Source organism: Felis catus, chromosome B3 (genome assembly GCF_018350175.1).
Source record: "Felis catus isolate Fca126 chromosome B3, F.catus_Fca126_mat1.0, whole genome shotgun sequence".
Lineage (NCBI taxonomy): Eukaryota > Metazoa > Chordata > Mammalia > Carnivora > Felidae > Felis > Felis catus.
Genome location: NC_058373.1, coordinates 77,034,187 through 77,061,309, shown reverse-complemented (window position 1 = coordinate 77,061,309; position 27,123 = coordinate 77,034,187). Strand labels below are relative to the sequence as shown.

Below are 27,123 nucleotides of genomic sequence, written 5' to 3'. Positions count from 1 at the left end.
AGAAATTAATTACATGAAAAAAACTGGAAAATTCACAAATATATGGATATGAAAAAACATGCTATTGAACAAAGAAATCAAAGGAAAAATTCTTTAAAAATCTTGATACAAGTGAAAATGAAAATACACTAAATTTTGTGTGACATAGCAAAAGCAGTTCTAAGAGAGAAGTTCATAGCAATAAAGGCCTACCTCAAGAAACAGTCTCAAATAAAACAGTCTCAAATAACTTTATACCTCAAGGAACTAGAAAAAGAACAAAGTCCACAGTTACTAGAAGGAAGGAAATAATAGAGATTAGGGCAAAAATAAATGAAATGGAAACTAAAAAGATAGTAAAGATGATCAATGAAACTAAGAGCTAGTTCTTTGAAAAGATAAATTTGTCAAGTCTTTAAGGCTAAGAAAAAAAGAGGACTCAAATGAATAAAATCAGAAATGAAAGAGGGGCACAGAGGTGGTTCAGTCGGTTTAGCATCTGACTTTGGCTCAGGTCATGATCTCTTGATTTGTGAGTTCAAGCCCCATATTGGGCTTGCTCCTGTCAGTGCAGAGCCCACTTCAGATCCTCTGTCTCCCCCTCTCTGCCCACTCCCACTTGCACTCTCCCAAAAATCAATAAAAAGCATCCAATAAAAAAAAAATCAGAAATGGAGGAGAAATTACAACTGATACCACAGAAATACAAAGGATCGTAAAAGACTGCTAGGAACAATAATACATACACCTTGCTCTTAATTCTGTAAGCACACAAGAAAACTAAACAAAGGAGTCTGTTACTTAGACACCATTCCAAGGAGTATCTAACCAAGGAGAGATAAAATGTACTGTAACTACAAGAGGAATAGAGTGATCAGCCAGGATATGCAAATTACTAATTACTGAATTGAGGGGCTACACTCCAAAGGGCTGTCAGATGAACAGAGCAAGAACACAAGGAGCAGTCAAGACTGGTTTTGAAATGCATTTGGGTAAAAGGTAAATGTGGGATAAAATGAGCACAGGCTGTCTGCACTTACTTCTTGCTAGGTATGGCTTGGCTTCAAAGGAAGCCAACATGTTCTTACAGAAATCGAACCTTTGGCATCTAAAACCAACTCATGCTTACTCATAAGGAGCTTGAGATCTCAAAGGAAAATATGTTATCTTTGTAATTCAAGGATTGTTTAATGCCTCAAAATTCCACGAACCTTTTTCAAATAAAGAAATTTCATCCCATCCCCAAATTTCTGAATTAGAATGTCCAGAGGGTGAGAATCAGCCGTATACACTTTGGAAAGTTTCACAGCTGACCTAAAGAACAAGTTTAGAAGAAAGGATTATTAAGAAAAATGCTGCTCATATCAATTCTATGTTTATTAGAGTATTTGCCTTCAGATTTTGTGTCAAGTCCACAAATTAAAAATAGTTCTGAGAAAGAAGTATATATTCTTAGAAAAGTCAATTCAAGGAACATTGGTTCCAGTCACTGGGATTATAAAAATATAACCCACCACTTCTGGTCCAGGAGCCCTTAGTCCAGACGCTGCCAAAAGGAAAGGTATAGGGGCACTTGGGTGGCTCAGTCAGTTAAGCATCTGGCTCTTGATTTAGGCTCAGGTCATGATCTCATGGTTCATGGGATCGAGCTGTAATCACAGAGCCTGCTTGGACTATATTTCTCTCTCTCTCTCTCTCTCTCTCTCTCTCTCTCTCTCTCTCTCTCTCTCTCTCCACTCCCCTGCTTGCACTCTCTCTCTCAAGGGAAATAAATAAACATTAAAAAAAAAGGAAAGGTATAATGCTTGCCTTTGAATACTCTCCATTTGAGATCATATTCTTAGCTTTCTTTCAGATTTTTCTATAGGAAAGATAGTATTTTCTCCATATTTAAATGCCTCCATTTTTCCCATTCTTTGAAATTTCTTGCAATTAGTAACCAAACACCTTATTTGATTTGGCTATCTATGTGTTTTGGTTTGTTTTTTAAGTTTCTGGAGTGTGATCAGCATGACCTCCGTATCTTATTAGTATTTTATGGAAGGTCATTAAGTCTCCTTCTTAGGGAGGAAGTACAACTTCCCGTAGGCTCCAGATTTTCTGAACTTTGATGCTGATGTCTCCTAGTGGGTTCCCAGTTTTAAGATTTTATTATATTAAAATAATGCATTTCAGGCACTAATAACGTTATCTTTGAAAACTACATTTAGATCACATAAGAACTCCCTCAAAGAAGGCATTTTATGAAAATGCCACCCCTGTTTTCACCTAGGATGCTCTCTTCCTCCTCTTCATCATAAATCCTTAAGGAAACATTTAACAAAACTTCTCAGAGGGAAGACTTTGTCATGGACAAATAGTGAAATAGATGCCAACTCTTCCAAAGCCAGTGCTTGTTGATGCTTGCTCCCTGGCTGGCAAAAGAACCTTTTGCACAAATACTAAGAGGTTTCTTGGCTCCACTATGTACTATAATTCACCCTGTTATGGAGGAAAACAGCTGTTTTGTGATCATGGTCTGGACATTTGCCATATTGTCACACCGAGTTAAAATCCCAACGCACCTCTCAGCACTGCAATTCAGTCTCTAGGCTATTGGATAATGAATGGTGAGAATCTCTTGGACTTTCTTTTTTAACTCATTGACTTTGATTGTCCTAACTTATGGTATTTGTTATTTATCAGTAGCCACATTTTTAGCAATATTTAGCAATAAAAAACATCCCTTGAAATTTCATGTTTCCAAATCACGATGTTCAAAGATAACCACAGCCATTATAAGCAGATCCTCTTGAATGCAGTTCATGGTGACATGTAACTTCACTGGCTCATGATGACACCTTTTTTCCAAACCATGTACATAAGCTCAGTGGCTGGTGTCTGCACTTGATTTGTGTACAATCTTATGTCAGCAAATGGCCTTCAATACTAGTTACCATATATTTGTAATGTACCCAAATAGAGATTGCTGCTGGAGGAACATCACTGGATGTTTCTGAAGAATTCCCTTACCCCTACAAATGTAAAACCTCATAAAATGAAACTGCATTTTAAAATTCTAGTCTTAAGGGGTTTTAACAACAAGTACATAAGACAGTTGAGAATTTTGTATAATTATTCTCCAGAATAACATAAGCATATCCTGAAACAATTCACATGGAATAGCCAACTTGAAATTCAGGTAATATATTCATATTTTCTTAATAATGGTAGGTACATATAAAAAGGAAAAGAACATAATGAGATACATTGGGAGGAATTAAGATATCACTTCCTTTCGTAGAAATGCATCAATTTCCAGATTTTCTTGGATACAGTTACTATACTGTTGTGAGATTTCACTAATCTAACCATTGCACCATGCAACAATCCACTAATAACTCTCAAAGGATCATTAAACTTCATTTAATGCAGTTAGTGGTTTATCAAAGGGACAAAAATGTTAATTCCATTTCCAAATGGACTCACAGGGCATGGCGATTCTCAAATCTGTCATTCAGAGAACGAAGGCATGTATATACATGTGCATTTTGATCACTGAACATTCTGCTCTTGTTCATTAGTACTCAAAGCCTGGGTTTGTTTGTAGGTAGATAATAGTAACAAGCCATTATCAGTAAATCATGATACACTTAAGAGTATCTAAAAATTTTAAAAGCATGAAATACTTCCCCAAACTCTGGGATTACTTTCAGATATCGACAAGGAAACACTCCACATATTTCTTGCAAATTATGAATCATAATTTTTTCACAGGAAGTTGAAGTCAAAGTCATAATACTAAATAGTAGTCATGAAAGGATGGTTTCTAGGAAATAATATCTACAGAAACTATTGGAACAGATCATAACTAACCCAGAACCAGAGTGGGTCCCATGGATGCCATACAGCTGTAGGGACACAAGTATTTCCTTGTGTATGTGTACAACAGCCAATTCCAGGTACACATTCTAAATCTCATTTCTGGCACTTGGGAAAAAAAGATTCTGAATAAAGACATGGGTATTGGGGTGCCTGGGTGGCTCATTCAGTTAAGTGTCTGACTCTTGATTTTGGCTCAGGTCATGATCTCATGGTTCCTAAGTTCAAGTCCTGCATTAGGCTCTGTGCTGACAGTGTGGAACCTGCTTAGAATTCTCTCACTCTCCCTCCCTCTCTGCCCTTCCCCCACACATGCTCTCTCTCTCTCCCTCTCTCAAAATAAATATTAAAAAAAAAATAAAGAGATGGGTATAAATCTGGTATAATGTCACTAATTCTTAAAGAAAGCACAGGATGAGACACAGTTCACTAGTTACAATTTTTTAAACAATTTCAGAAAATACTTTGTTGATATTTATTTTGTGAGAAACAACTTTTCCTATATTTGAAAGTCTGCTTCACATAAATGTAATAAATACTAAAGGACAATTATTTCATGAGAAATATTTATAAAATACCCCATATTCATTAAAAACACTTTAGAACAAAATAAATATTTTGTGTCATGGCAACAGCAGCAGGAATAGATCCACTAATTATAGTATATAAGGTCTTTGTGGCCTATCCTGAAAACATATCATTCTAAAGGAGGCCCTGAAAATGCATGCATGCGTAACATAAAATGCCTACTGCTGAGGCTAAGAAAAAAAAAAAAAAAGTACTTGTAGTTCTTCAGCTCCCAACATGAGCCAATGTTTGAGAAAAGAAATGTGTTTGCTTTATACAATACTATTCACAACCAAATTATCCCAAAGTGCTTTACAAAGTAATTAGTTGGAGACTAGTATGAGAGTATGTAGGCAAACATAGGAGCCATTAAGACACTTAGCAATAGCTCACACACTGCTTTGGACATTAGAACCTGTTTTATTGAGAGTGGAGATGTTAGTTCAATTATAGAGTAATTTAATAGAATAATTGGAATTCCTCTGGGTCTAGTAAGTTTTACAGATCATCAAGAATGATAAGCTAACTCCATATACATTTTTTTTTAATTTCTAAAAATATCCAAGTGTGAATTAAAACATATATTTTCCCTCAGGTAATTTATTTACAAGAAATTATTGCTAGGAGGTTAAATTCTCCGAAAAACTCTATGTAATTCTTTCCAAAAGATCCTTAGTAGATTTGGTGAGGAGGTATTATCTCACAAATTCTTTTCTTTACCTTCCCCATTGACAAACACTGTTTCCCCCCTGAGCTTTGTTTATGCAAGGATTCAACCAGAAATCCTTTTCTGTCTTCTCAACAAATTTAATCCTTATCCTTCAAGTCACAGTTTAGATGTAACTTCTTTCACGAAAAATCTCTCAATGGAAACATCCACTTTCCTGTTTTTATATCACATGTTTCTTGTATCTCTCACTCAACCTTGGCTCAGGTTATTTTGGATTATCATTTATATTTTGAGAGTAAGACCGATGAGGACAGCAGTAATGTCTGCCATTTCATTTACTCCCAATACGTGGGCAGACACATGGTTCACAAAGTTCACACAGCAGCTAGCAGTCTGGAGGATATATTGTCAGGAGTTTCTCCGAGAAAGCAATGCACCAACATGCAAGGGTTAAACAGCCAGGCTTCTGGCTTCTGCTCTTACCCTTATCCACCCATGTCCCAAATTCCTTTGATCAAGGGGCACTCTCTAGACACCATTTCACACATAAACAGCCACTTACAGGGAGACAGGGTGGCATAACTGCTGTCTTCATCTTTTCACCATTTTGAGTGGTAACGACAGCTGACTAGGATTAGCTCAGCAGCTGTCACATAATTTCTTACCTTCCTCTGGTCCTCATGTCGCAGTACGGACTGCCCCCAGGTGGCCCCTCTTTCTCTACAAGGGCAGGGAAAATATTTAATAGATAAAATAATAAAGGGAAGAATAGAGAATAGAGAATACCTAAAAAGCATCATAAAATGTTAAATTCCTTTGATCTAATATCTATCTCTGTTTCTCACATGGTTGTTGAAAGTGCATAGCGGCCCTTGAGTAGTGACTCGATAAAAGTCATACAATCAATGGTTTCCGCTAACCAATATATGCTTTGTCAGCTTGGATTTTTCTGTCACTTTTTTTGTCTTAGGCTTCACTTTGGAAGTCTTTTTGGCCATGAAATGTTTCTTAGTAACAGGTGCAGCCTATTATCAGCGAAACTAGATAAGTGCCACTGCACAGTCTGTAAGGCAGAGGCCAGTTACACTTCTTTAGCCAATCTGACTCACTAAGAAACCATGCCCCAGGCCAGAAGACAATCTATCACATTTCAAGGCTGAGGCCAATTGCCTCAGATGAACCGTTACATCACAGCCAACAGGGAATATAGAAGGTAGTGATATTATCAGTTTGAGCCCTCTTGTTTATCAGTGACAAAACCAGCACAAACAAGTTTTTTTTTTTCGTTTTTTTTTTTTTTTTTTTTCAAAAAGGACTTGATTAGCTCACATACAGTACAGACCTGGTTCCGGTTTGCCTTGATCCAGGGGCTCCCATAATGTTACCCGGATCTGATCTCTCTCAAAAACTTAGCTCTGTGTTCTTTGTGTTGGCTCCATTCTTTGATGGAATTTCCCTTCTGGTGCCAAAATGGATGCAATGGTTTCAGCTTCATGTCCCGTGAGCGCAGGTTGTGCAGTCCCAGGAGATATCTGATTACAACTCATTAGCTCTGACTGTGTCAGGTGACCCCTCCCTGAAACAATTACTCTGGCCAAGAGAATGCAGTGCTTAATTTCAGGAGTTGGAAAGGAGTCAAATACCATCAAATAAGCAAGGGCCGAAAGCAGAAGGGTGGTTCACGGAGGGAAGTCAGGGTGCTCTTTGGAAGGGAAAGGGGGAATAAGTAACAAACGGCCAAACTGCAAATAATTGCTCTACTATAAATATAAAAACTTCTTTTTTGCTTCACTAGGGGTCTAACGCAGTACCAAAGACATTCTTCGTGACATAAATTTCATCTCTTTCACTTTAGGTGGACTTTGTATAAAATCTGCATAAACATTTATGTAGAAACTATTGCCCTCACAGACTTATCCACAAATTCACATATCTATAAAATGAGTATATATGCTAGGACACGTTATGAGACATTAATGGCATTTTGTCAGCTAAGTTCTGGAAGCCTCTTTGTGTGACCACTGTCCTGTAGGATGAGCAGACTAGTCTAAGTTTCATGATACTGGGAACTCTTTCATCAAACTATTTCCCCCAACTTTATTTATTTGCTTGTTTCTGAAATTATTTACTGAACATCTACTTTGTGTGTAATACTACATTAGCCGCTAGGGATATAATAAACTGCAGAAGCAAATTCTCTGCCCTCATGAAGCTTAATCAGTGGTGATATCCCCAATCTGCATTTTGAAAACATCACTCTTATTGCAGCATGTGTAGGGAAATTAATCAGGTAGATACTACAATAGCAGGTGAGAAATGAACCTAAGTTTAACTTGGGCAGAAACACAGGAGATGGAGCAAAGTCATAACAATAGAAAGAAAATTCGAATATAAATTGCTGATAACTTGCCAATGGCTAAGAGTTGAGGCTGAGATGCAGTGGGACATTGATGTTGTTTCCTATATATCTGACATAGAAAATTCACGGATGGTTCCCAATTCTCTCTAATAAGGAACACTGAAGAAGAGGACCAGGTTTGAGAGGTGCTGAAAAATTTTACCTCTCTCATGACATTAACAGTCTATCTTGCACGTTGCTCAGTTCTGGGCCTACATTATTCCCAATCACAATATTATTGCTTCATTCAGTGAGAGAGCAAGTCTTCAGAGTTTCATCACATGCCTGGCTCACAGTAGTACCGATTTATTGTGTTCCACCCACTTTTGCAGACTGGCTGACTAACTTAATGAACAGCCATATATCGTAGTACCTAAGATATACTATCACACTGTATTCCTTTCTATTCACCATTATCTTTTCCAGGAGTCCTCTTTAAAAGACAAAATCCTGAAATTTTTAAATAATGACCTTTAAAACATGATCACACTTCTAATTGCTTGTAATAACGTATCCCCCTTTAGAGGAAGTTTTTGTTTTTTTCTTTCCAGTTTTACTGATATAATTGGCATACATCTAACAAGATGTAAAGCATAATAGTTTGAATTACAGGTATTGTGAAATGATTACCACATTAAATTTAGTGAGCATCTATCACCTCATAAAGAGGAAGTTTTTAATCAAGCAAGAGGGGCAAGGAAATTATATTGGTAAGTATAATGAACAGAAAGGCAACCACGTGGATCTTTTCACTTGTATAAAGCTAGGGAAGACTAGGTCAGAAGGACCAGTTTCAATACTTCCTGTCTTTTCTTTCCCCCAGCCCCAGCATTAAGAGCTACATTAAGTGAGAAATGCTGAACACGAAGACTGAAAGAGCAGGCATGGGAAAGGTAAATAAGGACCAACAGTCTCCATGTTAAGGTATTTAGATTTTATCCGGAAGACGGTCATTTGGGAACATTTTCTCTCTTTGCCTCTGAACTCATGAAAGTACTTATTCTTTAAACAGTCATTTGACTATTGAAGTGCTTTATAACTGACAACCTATTTTAGCATCAGATTGTCGATGATACCTTCTTTTGCTATTTAACTTTTCAAACATTTATCATATTTGGGTCACACCTAAGCCTTTGAGTTTGAGGACTACCTTGAACTCCTCTGTAGTCTGATCCCATCCCTTACACTGTCTTAATTATAGTTGGCACCTGTTTGACTACTAGGCTTTCCATTAGTTGTCGTATTAATTTATTAGGCAGTTCTTATTCTTTCAGTGGTAAATGGCTAGCCTTTAGAATGTGAATAAAGAACATATTCTGACAATGTTCCTTCTACCATTTCAACTCTAATGTTCTTCATGGGTTGGAGTTATTTCCAATCAAAAATGATTTCAACTCAATCATAAATCTCTCATATATCTTCAGAGGGAATGGTTCCTAAAGCACACCCTCAGGGTTATTTTTTAATCTTCTGATCTTGTAATCACTAGAGCTCAAATAGTTCCCAAGTTACTCTATAACCTTTAGACAAGCATTGATTTATTTTCTGAGTTTCATCTTGCCAGACCTCTCATTTTAAAGATTGCTTCAAAAATGAGGTCCATGTTACCTTAACACTGGCTCTTTCCTTGATACATGCCCTGCTGTTAACCGAATACATGTCAGAAACATTAAAGACATACATAGGGCACTTTCTATGCTAAACATTAAATAGTCCCTTCTATCTTTTTCCTCTCAAAATTACCTTGGGTAAAATAGCACTGTAGTCCTGGACTAAAGGAATTGCACCATTTTCTAATGGAATCTCCAAACTGCCCACTTGTTTCTCAGCCCTGGTTTTGCATTGCATCACTTGAGAAGAGTTACAAAAATATGCATGGTGTACCTTACTCCCAGATATTGTCCTGGAGTAGTGCCTGGACATTAGTGATACCAACAATCAGTCAGGCTTGAAATGTATGCTGCACAAGTCAATAAACTTGTTTTTGCTTGTTTGTTTGTTTGCTTGTTTGGTTGGTTGGTTGGTTGCTTGGTTTGGTTATTAACAAAACAAGAATCTAAAGGCCCTAGTTTCAAGTGGATCTTCCAGTAATTACCTTGTGAATTTGGGCACGTCATTTCATCCTTCCAGATCTCAGATTTGGAGGTTAGATGAAATATTTCAATCCTTTATTAGACCAAATTTTATATACTAAATTCCAGACACACTAAGTCCAGATTGGACACAATAAATACCAACCAGTCACTGACCCTGGTTCATGACTTTTTAAGAAGTGACTATCATAACCAGCAATGCCTTTTCATTTACAGTTAAATTCTTACTAAAATAAAATTTTAATTGCACAAAAATTTTATTAACTGCTATTCCAAACACTCATTCTTTCATCTTTCTGCTTTATAGTTAATTGCTTAATTAAGTAATTAAGTTGCTATATTAGTCTAAAGGATTTTTGTAGTTAGAGGCCAGTGTTGGTTTCTTATATTTTAATCACCTTATAGTCTCACGATATTTGGGCAGAATAAGGTGGATCATGACAAGCTTTAATTTAGTTGCAGAAATGAATAATAAGGCAGAAGATAGGAGGTTAGGCAAGTGGGTGGATATTTAGGACAAGATGAGGAACTACATCAGCATGTCTGCTTCTAGTCCAGGAAAACCTGCAAGTATGATTACCCAAATCGTGAAACTCAGGTCTTTGGGGCTATAATGGTCCATCCTAGAACACGATATCCTATCCAGATTATCCAGATCTGGTGGGCCTTCTGCATACACACTACCCGCCCTGTCTCTTTATGTACTCATAAAAAGAATAGAATCATTCATACTCCTATTACCCCACTTTTTGAGAACCTGTCATTTTATCTTCTAGCCCATCTCTCTTAATCTTGATAGTATTCCCAACAACCACTCAACTTCCTTTTAAGCTTTAATGCCATCCAAAATAGGCAATATTTTATTTTTCTCTTTCATTTGCCTTTTTCTACTATTTCTCCCAAACAGATAATGTGGACCTCTGTGGCTTATTACATAAATATTCCAAATGTCCTGATTTATAAATTATGAAGCATATATCCAGATATTTGGACACTATTGCTTTGGATTGGTTGCCCAATTTGAGCCTACCCTGTCTTGCTTTATTATTTAACTCTTTGGATTTGCTTTGGGGTCTGAGTGTAATTTGAAGTAAGAGAAAATTAGCAAAATGGGGCGATCCTATATTGCATTCACTCTGCAGAGAAGACTGAATATATTTTTAGGCACTGCATGTTTATAACCTAATTTTCCCTCATTACTTTACAGAGGTGACCTTGTTCTAATACCTTCGGCACCTGATGTTATAAAAGTGAAATTCTTTTCAAACCTGCTCTGTTAATGTGTTCCTGCTCAGAAACAAATGCAAGATAACATTAACATTCCTGCCACAAAATACCTGCTAATTTGCTTGCAGTGAAGATAGAAAGCTTTTCATTACATATCACAAACTTCATTTATGTAGAATGAGTCACCAGGCTTGCTGAAAAGCCAATGAGCATCTAATCTCTAATGGTGCCTTCAGCTCTAACATCAATCCTCCTAGTTCAACTCATCTTTTATCAGCTATTCAGTCTTTTTTTTTTTTAATTTCTATCCTGTTACAAAATTGTGTTGTTCATCTGTCAAAACAGCTTTGATTTATGCTTTTTTTATATTACAGCTTCAGAGAAGAAAACACACACACACAGAGGAATATGCTATTTTCTCATTAAGGTCAGAATAAAATCTATGCAACAGAAAATGAACAACTTGGTTTCAAACAAATGATGACATTACTAAATTCAAAAAAGTGGCATTCCTGGATCTTAAATTCTGCTTGATATGTGTGCCTCCATATTGTTTCTTTTGAAAATGATCTGCAGAGGCCTGTGCAGATTTATATGCCATCTCTAGGCACAAAAGAAAAATAAAAAGAAGCTTGCAATGCCTTGGTATGTCCTAAAGATACGAAGACAATGGCTTTTCAATTATGGTTATTCTATTAAAGCCATATCCTAATGGTATACTATCTTTGATGAAGTCCTCTCCTAGTCTCTCGGAACTTCCCTAAAGATTAACCCTGGGGAGCTACTTTGTGTCAATCTTAGATCCTTTCCTGAAGACAGAAAAAAATTGTGCTTTATCAACCATACTGTAACTACAGACTTGTATTAAATACATTTAATGGATATTCTTACTTATTAGATATAAAATTCCCCAAGAGATTTAGGGACTCAGAAAACCTCACTGAGAAGAAACTCTTTTGCACTGGCAGAATCAGGGAAAAAGTAAAGTTGAATTCGATAATCTTGAAGGTACAAAGTCAATAAAAGTCAGGCAAAGAACGTGTGTATAGCCAATTGAAGATATTCTATCACTCTGTTTTACTGGCATACTATGCAAACTTAAGAGGTTTTTGTTTTCTTTTCTTTTAAACACCAAAGACATTTTATCCTTCCCAACAGGTGAACACAGAGCCATTTCCTTGCTGCAAGCAGCAGAGCCTGAAGTCATTATGCCCAAGTTGTTGTATCCTAGACCCTAATAGGTCTTCATAGCATCCTGATAAAAAACACGGTTCAATGAAGCTCCAGAGACAAATATCCCTAGAATGAAGTCTAGTCTTATTTGTCTGCAGAAAAAGCACACACCTCTTGATAGTGTGACGGTTCTGTGTGATTGAAAATGAGATAAAGACAACATAAAACATATAGTAACCAGCTAGTTCCAAGTGACAGTGCAGTTACTAATACCAAAGGTCTTATCATTCTAATCCAGACCTTCTTCACAAGTTTCACACCTCAAATTATGCTTTCTTTAGCTCCGAATTCAGGAATGTGTACACACAAAGATTATATGGAAATAATATCCTTAATATGAAGGTTTCTTGCTTCTCAAACGTCAGCTCCAGTAAATGTACTAAAACCATCTCATCCTCAATTTTTCTAAATCTACATTCTTCCTTAAGACTCCAAATTTCCCCAACATTAAATTACTTATTTCTTCAACAGCACCAAATTATTAGATAGAACAAAAAACTTCTGAATCCTTCATTTTCTTGACTACTTATTTACTTACATCAGATATTTTTATGCCTAAATGAACACTACTTCAGTACATTTGATGCTGACAGAAATAGAATCTATTCTGAAACAATCTGCAATGATTTTTGTGTTGAGGATTTTGCCCTCCTTCGTATCAAACACCTTCACTTCTTTCTGGGAAAATTTTCAACCCTGGGAAATTTACATTACAATTACAATAATAGTATGCAGCCTATATCACTACATACTTCCCAATGTGTTCATACGTATGCCTTTTCAGGTCTCTATAACAATACCATGAAGAAGAGAAGCTATGTGGTCAACTGATAAATTGTCGGCACTGGGGTAAATCGGAAGGAACTCTGGTTTATAATTCAAAAGCTCTGAGTACTAGCTGTAGCTTCAATAATTTTAAACCTGAGTTTGGATAAGTCACACAACCTCTATCAACCTCAGTTTCTTCAGTCACTAATTTAACTAATGAAAACAAACTATGAGCCATAGGTTATCTGGAGATGAACAAAATATAACCGATACCTTCAAGTTATGATATCACGGAGACTCATATATTTAAAACTACCTCTATGATACTAGATATATAAAGATCTGGACTTTATATACAAACTATATAATGTTTGTAAGATCAACGTAAGGAAAATTATGTGAGAAATACCCTTGCCAAATATTGTGCAGACCAAATGAAATAAGAAAAGGAATTTTTATTAAAATGGTACACATATTATGAAAGTGCAAAGTATTATTGGCAAACATCATTCTAGTAAACAGTCCCAGTGGCAGAGGGCAAAGTCATGGCCCCCAAAGATGCCCACATCCTAATCCCTGGAACCTATGAATATGTTACTTACATTACAAAAGGGGTTTTGCAGGTATGTTTCAATCAAGGAGTATGCGATGGGGAGAGTATCTCAGATTATCTGAGTGATCCCAATCTAGGAGTCCTTCATGATAGAAGAAGGAAACAGAAGAAATCAGCATGATGAGATGTGAGAGGGGCTCACCCACTAACTCTGGCTTTCAAGGTGAGGAAAAGAGTCATGAGTCAATGAGTCTGTGGATGGCCTCTAGAAGCTACAAAGCACAGCAACAGACTCTCCCCTGGAAGCTCCATGAGGGAATGTAGTCTTTACCTTGGATTTAGCACACTGAGACTGACTTTGGACTGCTAAACTACAGAACGGTAAGATACTAAATAGGATTGTTTTAAGTCCCTAAACTTACAGTAATTTGCCACAGTAACCATAGAAAACCAATGTATCGGGCAGACCAGGTGGGTTACTACCCTGGAAGACATTTTGAGGCCAAGAACATAAGGGAGAGTATGGGTCATGAAAGAGACATAGGGTGACTCTAAGAACAGAAAACAGACATGAAGCATAACAGATCTATTGTTCACATATTATTAGGCATCTGTTGTAAACATCATTGTAGGCTAGAAGTTTTAAGGAACATACAAAAGGTAAACTCCATGTATGTTCTCAAACGCAGAATCTAGTTTTTGTTTGCTTTTATTTATTTATTTTAATTTTTTTTTTTTTTTTTTTTTTTTTTTGCCAAGGGCCACCCTACTCCAAAACACATTTCCTTTTCCACTGAAGACAGATCTCATGGAACTGCTTAGCGAGTAAGTCTGCTAATGGGAGATACCTGGGGACCTGTCTCAGAGGCCATGAGTCTCCTCCTAGCACAGATCCACAAGGGAACTAAGGTACAGTTTTTCCTCACTGCACCACATGTGCAGTTGAAGAAAACTCTACTCCAGGAAAGTAGCCTGCTGGGCTAGAGCTTCCCATCTACACACGGGCCTAGAATCCAAGAAGCCTGAGGGCAGGAAATGCACAGGGAGGAAAGAGGGCATGCTAGGGCACTCTGGATCAACAGCCTGGCTCCCTGGGCCCCGCCCCTAGTTGGGGAGGTGGGGGTGTACTGAGAATTTGAGCCACAGGCAGGGGCTTGTAGTATACACACAGGGATAAAAGGGCCCATCCTGCTCCAAAACAGTCTAGCTCATTCCTCTGACTTCAACTCTCATGAGATCAGGGAGCCAGATCTCCAAGGATCTTGGTCTGGGAATCATGACTGAAAGACAGGACCTTAGTCCAGTAAAACCAAGAGGTCCAGGAGTGCCTGGGTGGCTCAGTTGGTTAAGCGTCCAACTTCAGCTCAGGTCATGATCTCGCAGTTTGTGGGTTCCAGCCCCACAATGGTCTCTGTCCTGACAACTCAGAGCCTGGAGCCTGCTTCAGATTCTGTGTCTCCCTCTCTCTCTCAAAAATAGACATTAAAAACATTTTTTAAAAAAAACTTTAGAAAAAGAAAACAGAGGTCCAAAGATAACCATCGGAAGTTCAAATCCTTGACCAATAGATCAGTATGAGAAATGCTGCCTCAGGGAGATGGCTTGGTGAGCAAAGGCAGGCTCTGTTCCACAGTGGGTGTGGGCCAAAAGCGGGGCAGGTGGCAGGAATGAAAAGCACATGTGTGAGCCTCTGTGACTCCACATCTAGGCTCCACATCAACCCTCAGGTTCAGGAATCGGGATGAACAGGGTCCATAGTAGACATTTCTTGGGGATTCACAGGAATGCCAAGGTCCACCCAACCCTCACCAAAACCCAAGTTACCAGTTCCCTTAAAGCCATGTCTCACAGGAACTCCTAAACCTTATAGTCCCAGTATGGCCAGGAAGTTTGCTAACGAAGGATACCTTGGAGACCTGAATACCGCAGGTTCCCTTACTTCCCCCAGGCACAAGGCTGCATTGGGGCGCACTCAAACCTCCTGCTCTTCTCCACATCATAAGTAGAGTTCAGGTAACCCCTAACTACAGGAAAAGGAGCTGATGGGCGGGGAGGCCCATATGCACACAAACCTAGAGGTCCTGGAATTCCCTGCGCCGGACGTTGGTGAGAAGCTGGCCTCAGGGAAACCGCAGGAAGGCTTCCTTTGATTGGCCCCAGGGTCTCACCTTTTAGGGCTACTTGGGGCCGCGGGCAGCGATGCGCGGAGGAAACAAGAGGCAGCCACAGTGCATCCAGCTGCAAAATGTAGTAGCCAACTCACGAGGCTAGATCTCGCGAAATCTCCAGGCTAGAATCTCGCGCGCACCTGTAAGTCCTGGGAACGCCTTAGCTTTGCCATCCTGGGCAAGTGGGCTGAGAGACACCTGGGAGGCCTGACTCCCACACTGGTCCTGCGTATGGAATCAGCGTGCACGGCCACACAGGTCTAACTCAAACGACCTTTCCCTCCCCTCATCACCAGTTCGGTGCCAGGAACCCTTAGCACCATGAAGTTGGCCTCCAGAGTCCAGTTAAAGAAAGACTAGCAACACAGAATACCAGTGATGAAATGTTATAAAATTTAAATAATATAAATTATACATACAATGAGTTCTGTGAGTCCTCAGATAAGATTATTTGACAAAGGGAGTAGTGAGTATGGGGATGTGAATAGCTACAACGGTTACAGAGTCTAATAGCAACTAGGAGAAAAAAAAAAAAAGTAAAATATAGTGAATGGGAAGATTATTACCTTAACTTCCCACTGCAACTAGGGGATTTCAGTGCTTATCTTTTTGTATATATTGGATGCCCATGAAGGATTTCCTTTGTATAAAGATGTAAATAAACCTTTTTGAATAATTTGACAACCACTGCAATAATTAACTGGAAACAAGTGAACAGATTTAAGCTTGGACATCCCACCAATACTTCACCAGGAATGTCAAAGTGGAACAGAGACATCAGTTGTAATAGCCCAAGTTCAAGGTTAATGGGGGAAGCCATGAAAAAGATAAATCTAATAGATTTAAAAAAGGGGGGGGGAAGGAAAGAAAGGAAGTAGGACAAGATTTTAGTAGTAACCTGATCATGATTTGACAAGGGAGGGAGATAGAAGACCCTAAGTCACTGGCTTGAAGGACAAGGTACATACCACTGCCATTATTCCCTCAGTAGCAGCACTAGTTTGAATATATTAACTAATTTAATCCTCGGAACAATTGTAGAAGATGGCTTGCATCAGTATTCCTATTTTACTGGTAAGAAAACTGAGGTTGCAAGAGGCCAAATAATTTGCCCAAGGTCACCTGGTTAGCTCTTGGCAGGACCAGCATTCAAATTCAGGCTGTGTGGCTCTGGGGCCGTGTTCTCAGCCACTGTGCTACAGAGGATGGAGTAATTGTTTGAGAAAGAGAGCAACTTTTATTTTGAACATGTGAGATTTGAGGCAAGTGAAACAATCTCTGTGGTACATTTTGCTATCATTACAGGAAGATCTCAGAACATTGCTGCTGTGCAGAGCAAGGTTGACCCTGACAAATGATAAATCTAGATACAACTAAATTATTGTTTGACTCAATAGGACATCTTGACTTTTGCTGAATGCACTGAGAACTGTAATATTATTTCATTATCACTAAACTATAGCAATTCATAAAGGAATTAGAGAGAGAACTACTTCCCTAGGGACAGTCATGCCATATGGCTGTTATAGAAATGGAGTTTTAAACAACATCAAGTCTAAGCACTGTTATTGAAATCTCTTCATATCACATGATGTATAATTCCTAAGGGGTCAGTAGAAACACTAAATAAACCCCTGTAACAAGGAAATTATCTGATTTTGTATTACTTGGCTATTATTAAAAACAACAACAACTTTAACAATTGTATTTCACTTCTTAAAATGTAGGTTAAATCCTTAAGATTTAGTTACTGAACTATCACTGATAACAAGGAAAATAACAGAATATTAGTTCCAATTCAGGTACAGAATTTCTGGCATATAATTAGAGATCTGCAAACTCATATGTAGGCAAGAGATGCCTCATTACCCACAGGTAGTTACCCACCTGCATATTGCCTGTTAAATTTAGATCAAGATTGACAAAATATTTTTTTTCCTGTGGTGCTTGTAATTCAAAAGCCAAAACTTCTAAGACTCCCTTGTCCTAGTTTCACTTTTTATTTATTATTTTTTATTTTATTTTATTTTATTTTTTTGAAAAGTCTTTCTTCATAGAAGCCTTTAGAACTCTGTGAACTTTTTTTCCCCCCTATTCCTTTGCTGTTTGGAATTCCACTTCTGAGTTACAACTACGTGAAAGCTTTAAGATAACCACAAAAACAAAAGTGTGGCATCATATTGAACCTGACCTTCTGGCAGGCAGAATGGAACAAAATCTCTCCTTTAAATCCCTCCAGTATTTGGTGAATCTTCTAATCCTAAAGAGCTGACTCTTATTGATTCTTTTTGTGTTATAAAAGAAATATCATATCTGAAGAACTTTCTTTTATAAAAAGTCTAGAGATTCTCAGCTACTTCGTTGAGAAGAATTCTAATGCTGAATAAAGAGTCAATAATAAGTACCAAAAGAAGAACTCTGACCATTTGGAGAAAAACATGTAGAGCAATCTTTCATTTCCTTCGAATTTCATCTTGAAGCAACTTATGGCTTTACAATATATACTATATTTGGTTGTAGAATCTGAGTTTATATCATAAAAAAGATTGAGAGAATTCTCAAATACTGAGAATATACTGAGATTAACTCACAGATAAATTGGCCTAAACACGTTAAGATGTCTATCTATAGAGGAATATATGCATATATACATACATATATGATTTCTTTTCATATTATACATTAATTGTTTTAATTTTTCAAACATGTGTACAAGAACATTCATTAAGCATTATCACATCCATTCCTTATGTGATTTCAGCATTTTCCACACATGTAAACTATGATTTTCTGAGTTTGAAGTCCCAACTGCCATTCACTCTGGAAGTTAAGGAATTGTTTTGGGAGCTCTAAGGTCACTCAGCTGCATCTGGGTCACTGAGCTCAGATCCAGGCAGAACAGAATGTTGCTCTTCTCCCAATGGAGTTCTTTTTTAGTGCATGCTGCTTTTAATATTCACACTGTCCCTGGGGTCTAACTGGGTTACACTCAAAGTCCAGCTCAGCACAATGGCCAGATTTCTTATACTCTTGAGGCTATTGTGGACTACATTAATGTTTAAAATATGGGTACTGAGCCACAGATAGATCACAGGAATAAATAATAGAACTTCACAACTTAAAAAAAGCCTTTCTGTACACATGTCCTCTAAGTAAACCATTTAAATAACTTGAAGTAATTCAAATGACTTAGTTATGAGAATATAGTTATTGTTTTCCAGTCTTACTTACAATATGGGCCCATGGCAAGGATATCAAGTACAGTGCAGTAAGGAATCTGTAATGTAATCACTTAGTGTCTAATGAAATATTGCTTAATAGAACTCAATTGGAAGACGCAATGTCTTTATAAATTTGCTTCTAAACACTGGCATTTACACCCAGCCTAGAGATATTCCCTAAGTAATTAGTTACACCAAAAAATACAATTAGTTCTAAAATGGCTAAGATCTATAGCAGAAATAAAAAGGTCCCAGTTGTCATTCCACTTCATCAACAACAATACATTTTTAAACCCCCTATTTAAAACTAAAATTAAAAAAAAAGTATTTGGGTGGGAGCAATCTTAACATATTTTTTAAAGAAGTGATGGAATATAAAAATCATGAACAACAATAAGAATATGAGCTCTTTGCTTTGTACTTAACAACCAAAAGTGCAACATGTCATGGTAATTCTTGGAGAGATACTGACAAATCCAAAAACCTTAATTTTCTGTCTTCGTATGAAACAATACCTAAATTGACTTCACAGAAATTCTGTTCTCTTACGAGAGAATTATGTGATCACTTTTAAGAACTGTATGAAGAAAAATAGGAACCCATTTAGTTTTTCATACAGAGGAAATTTAACATGGAGAATCGATTTTTAAATTTTTTTTATGTTTATTTATTTTTGAGGGAGAGAGACGGTGTGTGAGTGGGGGAAGGGGCAGAGAGAGAGGGAGACACAGAATTCAAAGCAGGCTCCAGGCTCTGAGCTGTCAGCACAGAGCCCCAGACGGGGCTTGAACTCACGAACCGTGAGATCGTGACCTGAGCTGAAGTTGAACACTTAACCAACTGACCCACCCAGGCACCCATCATGGAGAGTTGATTAAACAAGTGATGAAAAAAAAAAAAAAAAAGTTGAGAGCCACACTGAGTATCATGAAACATGACAAATACTAGCAACAGCAGGAAGACACCAACTATTCCTATGGCAAAAGGGGATAATGAGAGGGAATAGTATAAGAAGAGCAAGAAGGTAGGGTTGTCCAAGGGGCATTAGAATCTACTGCTTGGCAGGCAGAAGCAGGAACAATGGAACACTGGCAGTCTGTCTACCAGGTGCAAAAACCCATATAGATACATAGTCACTGCTCAGAAAGCTACTATGGGCAGAGAAAGAGTGGGGGAAATGCCCTAATTTATTCTTTTTTCACACTCAGCAATGCCTGAAACTTGCTGAATGTAACCACAAGTCAATAGACATGAAAATCTGTGATACACATACACAGCAAAGCAAGAGAATGGGAGAAATAGACTAGCAACCAAACAGGCAAATAACTAACACAGGAATGACAAGAAACGAAAATTTTAAAAGTCCATAAATATCAGCTCATACACCTTCTTACTTGTTCCAAAGCATTCATAGCCAGCAACAGTTCTGAAAAATGTCTATGCTTATGACAAAAACAAAATACTTAACTTGTAGTCTGATCACATTTTCTAATGTTCACTGATTTGGCCATCGTCCTTTTCACAGTATCTCTTCAGTTATAAAGTGCATTTGGTGACCTTAATTATTTTATTTGATTGGCTATAGAAGCTGAATACTCTTTAAGTTTATTCTTGAGTGGTTATCTTCAAGAATGAACAAAAAGACTGATATTGAGATGCCATGGCAGAAACCTAGAGAACTTATAGTTTCAACATCCTTTTTGTCAAGGGCTGTCTATAGACTTTTATATTTCTCCTTAGTGTGGAAGAGTAAAGAATATTTAATCAAAGCTGTTCCCAATACAATAACCTTCAAGTCATAAAACCAGTCCATATTCATTCTGCTTAGAACACCACCTTTCATTTTACATAAACATTTCTAGGATTCCAACTATTTATTTCTGCAATCATGTTGAAAGGATTTATTACCTCCCTTCCTGAGAGCTAATATCAGATTTTACTCATACAAAAATACCATTGACTTTCAGTCTCTTTTCTGTTCTAAATGTTCTAATTCTCTGTATCTAACTCATTAAGAGTATATTGTGATGGTTTTTTCTGCTTTGAATTATGGTCTTAAGCCAGTTTTTAGCACTGATAATGTGGTTGTTTTTCATCCCAGCCAAATCCAATTAATTTTTCAAGTAAAATTTCAAGGCATATTATATCAAAGCTTTTACTCCAGTTAAAAACAAAATTCAGGAATGGAAAACAGCTGTGTGCCTTTCTCCACTGTTTCCTTTATTCCCTCTAAAGTTTGTTGTTCTTATGCTAGCATGGTTACTATAGAATTTAGTGCTTGCTTGTTTGTTTTTGGGGGTGGGTATGGGTGGGTGTTTTCTGTATTAGGGTTCTCCAAATAGAAACAGTAGGATATATGAGTGTGTGTATATAAATGTGTGTGTGTTTAAAGAATTGACTTATATGATTTGGGGAGCTGGCAAGTTGGAAATTTGCAGGGCAGGCCGCAGGCCAGAAATTTGGGTAAGAGTTGATGTTTCGGTCTCAAGTCCAGGGTGATCTTCATGCAGAATTCCTTCTTCTTCAGTGGACCTCAGCTTTTTCTCTTAAGGCCTTCAATTGACTGCATAAAGCCCACCCACATAATGGATGGTAATCTACTTTATTCAAAGTCTATTGATTTAAATTTTAATCATGTCTAAATAATGACTTCACAACAACATGTTAGAGTGGCCTTTGACTAAAAATAATTGGCCACCATAGCCTAGTCAAGTTGACACATAAACTTAACTATCACATTTTCATTCGTTACAATTCCTTTTTGCCATTTCAAATGACCAGAAACCTGTTTCATTTGAATTGTACTGCATCATTATCTATTATGAAATACAAAGTTCTATAAAAAATAATAAAAATAAAAATACAGTACTACAAAATATTTGGAGAAATATGAATTCTGAGTATGACTCCATTTCCAAAATATCTAAGAATATTAAGTATTACTATTCAATTTTATTTTAAGAAAATGCATCAAAATGAAAAATTATTTGCAATATTTTCCAAGCAAAAAATCTGATAAAACTCCTTAGGAGAGGTAAATTAACATATTTATTAAAAAATACCCTCAAAAGCAAATTTAAATTTGTAAAAAAAAAATCCTAATGCTGAGCATTTATTCTATAATTTTTGCATTTTTTCATCCATTGTACAAAAGTAAATTTCAGTGGCTATATATGAAATTTCTATTTTGAATGAGTAGTTAAATCAATTTTTTTAACAAAACCCACATATTTTAGTAAGCTCTGAAGCCAATACTTGTATTTTAATTACTATTATTTTAAACTGGTAAGAGTTACTTCAGTGAGTTTTTCCCTAGTACTTTATGTAGCAGTATAGTTTTAGAAAATATGCTTTTTCTTTTTTATATAATTACTGCTTTATAGCTTTTTACAAATCTACTTATAAAAAGGCATAGTCTTTATAAAATTAATGTTCCTGAGAAGACTGATTTCTTTGTTAAATTAAAAAAAAAAAAAGGAGGGAATCCTGGGTGGCTCAGTTGGCTAAGAGTCCGGTTAAGAGTCCAACTCTTGGTTTAGGCTCCCATCATGATCTCAGGGTTCGGTTCATGAGTTCAAGCCCCCTACTGGGCTCTGTGCTGACAGCGCAGAACCTGCTTGGGATTCTCCTCCTCACTTTCTCTCTGCCCCTCCTTGGCTCACGTGCTTTCTCTTTCTCTCTTAAAATAAATAAATAAACTTAAAAAATGAAAATATAGTTTTTGTTAATTAAATGCCATTTCTCACATATTAACAATGTTTTTTAACCTTACAATTTCTCCACTTGAGATGGGATATAAGAGTTCTCTTTTGTTTAAAGAGAAAAAAAAAGTGACCCCCAAAAATAGTTCTCTTGTAATTTTTTGTCCAATGTTGTTCTACATTTTCTTCCTGATATCTTTTATATTTTTCTTTCAAAAGTTCAACTGCCACAGAGTTTAAGAACTAGAGGTTCTTAATTTTTTCAGTCTCATAACAGTAGAATGGATGGTCTACAAATTTGAACTACATTGGAAAATGTTTGTCCTTCCTTTTTTTGTTAAAGAACTTAAGCAATATTTAGATTATCAAATCATACACTACTGTTTAAATAATAATAAGTTTCAAAGTGAGAGCTAAAAAGTCATGGATTTTCTTTCACAAAGTCATATGCTAAGCTTATGTATAAAAATATGTATTAATAATAGTTCATTTTCTGAAGATAATGCTTTGCTCTATATAATTTAAAGATTTTTCATAAACATAGCCTCATTAATCTTCTCTATGTCTCCAAAGGCAATTGTGTATGCATGATTTCCATTTTACAGATTATAAACTAACCTGAGGAAATGGACTGTCATGGGATTCATTTTGTTTCTCATGCCACAGCTTTGACCCACAAAGATTTCAAATTTATTATAGGCATAGACTTCATTTTACTCTTCTATTGTATTCCCCAAAGTCCAAAGAAATGCAGTCTTGTGTGACTAAAGGAAAAAAAAAAAAGGTTCAAAGTCAGGAAGCCAGGCTTTGAGACATAGCTTTCCCATTTGGGCAAATTATTTAACCTCTCCAAGTTTACATCTGTGAAACACCTGCTCTCTCCACAACACTGTTGTTTGTGAGGCTCAAATGAAAGAAATATGTAAATGTGTTTTGTAAATTGTAGCTCCTTTATAAATGTTAGTTGTTATGTTATACTTACAACCCCACTTGACACTTCCTTTGAAGCAAATATTGAATCTTATCAATGTTGGCATTCTTCAAGCCATAGTATTAGTATATCAGAAATGTTTACCAATCATCTACTGAATATATTAAAGAATGAATGCTATTGAGCATTTACTGTGTGTGTCAGGCCCTGTTCTAGATGCTGGTGTTGAGAGGTTGTATTTTTAAATGTTGTTATCAGGCAGGCCTGAAGACCCTAAATACTTGAAGGAAGTAAGGCGTAAGCTTGTGGCTAACTGGGGAAAAACCATCTAGAAAAAGGATATGGCAGGTGCCAATAATGTTTGAGATACAGATAGAGGGCAACTGGGCCATTGTAGGTTAAATAGGGGGAAGGCAATAGAACATGAAGATCTGAGATAGTAGGGATGGGATAGATCAAAAAAGACATTGTGGATTCTTATCAATACTGGTTTTTACTCTGAACAATTTGGCAAGTACTGGGGTGTTTTATACAAGGTGACATGTGTCACTGTAGTCCCTATAATGAGAATAGAATGCCGAACAAGAGCAGAAAGGGACAAGACCAGCTGAAGTAGTCAATGAAGCAGTCCACGCAAAATATAATGGTGGGCTCAACTAAGATGTACTAGCAGAGCAGGTGGTAATAAGAAGGCAGATTATAGATATGTTTTAAATGTAGAGCTGATAAAAATCTGTGGATGGTAGTAGAGTTAAACTATATACAGATTTTGGAAAAATTGACATCTTTATAAAATTGTATTATCTCTTCAATTATTTAGATCTTCTTTAATTTCCCTTAATTAGCTTTGTAGTTGCCAGTGTAGAATTCCAAAACTTACTTTCCTGTATTTTCTCTAGATATGTAATGATTATTGTTGCTATTTTAAGTTCATCTTTATTTTTCATCTACCATATAATATATATATATATGTATATATGTGTATATATATATACAATCTTTATGTACATACATAAATATAAATAATCTTCTCCAGTTCTATAAGAACTTAACGAATGAATGAATGCCTGATACTAGGCCTGAAAGTAATGTAACATTGGGTGTCAACTATACTTAAAAACAAAGGTACAAGATGTAAAACAAAAAGATAAAGTGGAATTTGGAAAATACTTCGTTATAACCAAATAAGGAAAGGAAGGAGCTACAGACAAATAAAGAACAAAAAAATGAAGAGCAGGATAAAAGGCTTAAAATTTGTATCTTCCTAAATACTGTTTTGCACCTCTCTCTATTGCCTCTAGCTCTGGAATTCTAATTACTATTGTGTTGGACAATGGAAATCCCACATGTGTCTTACATGCCCTTCCTTTATTTCCCATTATATTTTCTGTTTTCATTAAGATAATTTTCTATTGTTCTTATAGTTCACTAATTGTGTTTTCTGCTCTAAAATCACTTATTGAGTTTTTTTCTCCCCCAGCATTTCTGAGGTATAATTGACAAATAAAACTGTAAGATATTTAAAGTATACATACCTTATAGTGATTTGATATTTGTATAAATTGTGGAAGAATTCTCACCTTGCAATTAACACATCCATAACCTCACATACCTTTTTTTCCCTTTTTTTTTGTAAGGACATTTAAGTTCTGTTCTCTCAGCAAATTTCCAATCATATAATACAATATTACCACCTATAGTCACCATGTTTTGCATTATCCTCAGACCTTATTCATCTTACACCTACAAGGTTGTATTTCAACAAGCATTGCCAAGGATGTAGAGAAAAGAGAACCCTTGTACACTATTGGTGGGAATGTAAGTTGATTCAGCTACTGTGGAAAACAATACGGTAGTTTCTCAAAAAATTAAAAATAGAACTACCATATGATCCAGAAATTCCACTTCTGTGTATATACCCACAGTAAATACAAACAGAATACTGAAGAGATATCTGCACTCCCGTGTTTACTGCAGCATTGTTCCCAATAGCCAAGATAGGGAAACAACCACCTAAATGTCTATCAATGAATAAATAAAGAAGATGTGATATATATATATATGTACGTATGTGAGTATATATATATATATATATATATATACACACATATATGCACACACATATGTATATGTATAAATATATATACGCACACATATATGTATATACATATATACACATACATATACATATATAGGTATACATATATGTGTATATATGTGTTATCCATATATATAAGTACATATGCACACACACACATATTATTCAGCTATGAGAAGGAAGGACATCCTTCCATTTGTAACAACACAGATTGACCTTTAGCACATTCTGCTAAGTGAGGTAGGTCAAAGAAAGACAAATACTGTGTGGCGACACTTAGATGTGGAATCTAAAAAATCCAAACGTGTAAAACAGGGAATAAAATGATGGTTACCAGGGGCTGGGAGGTGGGGGATAGGAGAAATGTTAAAGGGTAGAAACTTGCAATGAGTATTAAATAAGTCCTACAGTTCTAATGCACAGTATAATGAATATTACAATAGTACAATATACAATATAGTACAATATACAATATACAATATACAATATAGTACAATATACAATACAATATAGTACAATATTACAATCATTAAACTTTCTAAGAGACTGGATCTTAATCATTCCAACCACTAAAAGGAAATGATAACTATGTGATGTGATGGAGGTGCTAATCATCAATACAATGGAAATTATCTTATAAATATATAAATGTGTCAAATAAACATGTTATACACCTTAAATTTACACAATGTTGTAATTCAAATATATTTCTAGTAAAGACATTTAAAAAATAAATTGAATGTTAGCAAACTGAATCCCAGAAAATAAACAGGAAATAGCACCACAAAAAGTCCGGTATGTTCCAAGCAAGCTAGTCATCCACATTAATAAAATAGAAAACAAAGATGTGATCAATACAATAGAAAAAATGGATAAAATTTAAAAAATAGTTCATTGATTAAAACTGAGCAAAGGAATAGAGGGGAACTTCTTTGTTGACCTCATAAGGGGTATCTACAGATATCCCAAAGCAAATATTTTAGTTAAAGGTGAAATATTACAAGTTATACTTCTGAGATTGGGAAAGGAACAACAATGTCTGTTCTTATCCCTTTTATTGAAAATAGTGCTGGATGTCCTGGTCACTGTAGAAGTACAGGAATAAAAGATATAAAAATTTGAAAATAAGATTTAAAACTCTCATGATATCAAACAACATAATTGCATATTTCAAAATTCAAAAGGATCTACAGTCAAATTTTAGACTTAAGTGTATTTAGAAAAAATTCTGAATATGAAGATTGGCCATAAAATTTGAAAACATACAAATAAATACACGTAACAAAGTGTATATTGATATTACACTGTGAGAACAATAAATTCAGTGATAATACATGATATAGTCAATGTATTGTCTATCACTAGCAATACATAATCCCATACTGTTGTATAAATTGAAATGAAAGCTTTAATGCAGCATTTCCATTAAAGTCCCTATCATTAAATCTGTGATGTGTTGCTTTTTATGACTTCTGCATAATTTTCACTAAAGAAACCTTTGCTTTGAGCATATCCTACTGTATGTCCAGTGCCTTATTTCAATGGTGGCATCTAGGAGTCACTCAAGTTATCTACTGACTGAATGACTGAATAAATGACTGTAATATTTTTCCACTCTCCAAAATCTCTTCAATCAATTCTGGTATGCAAATTGC

General features: G+C 36.1%; 1 long non-coding RNA gene across 35 annotated transcripts in view; it reads right to left on the bottom strand.

Moving 5' to 3' along the window:
* The window catches only part of LOC102899317, a 582,165-nt gene that overhangs the window by 103,056 nt on the left and 451,986 nt on the right, over positions 1-27,123 (bottom strand). For 28 of the 35 annotated variants that reach the window (XR_006599459.1, XR_006599462.1, XR_006599457.1 and 25 more), the window contains 2 exons: positions 23,058-23,203; positions 5,743-5,797 (listed from right to left, as the gene is read on the bottom strand). The exons of 4 other annotated variants lie outside the window; for them this stretch is intronic. This is a non-coding gene — a long non-coding RNA (uncharacterized LOC102899317). The remainder of the gene's footprint in view (positions 1-5,742; positions 5,798-23,057; positions 23,204-27,123) is intronic. 3 more of the 35 variants (XR_006599442.1, XR_006599449.1, XR_006599439.1) reach the window with 2 other exon arrangements.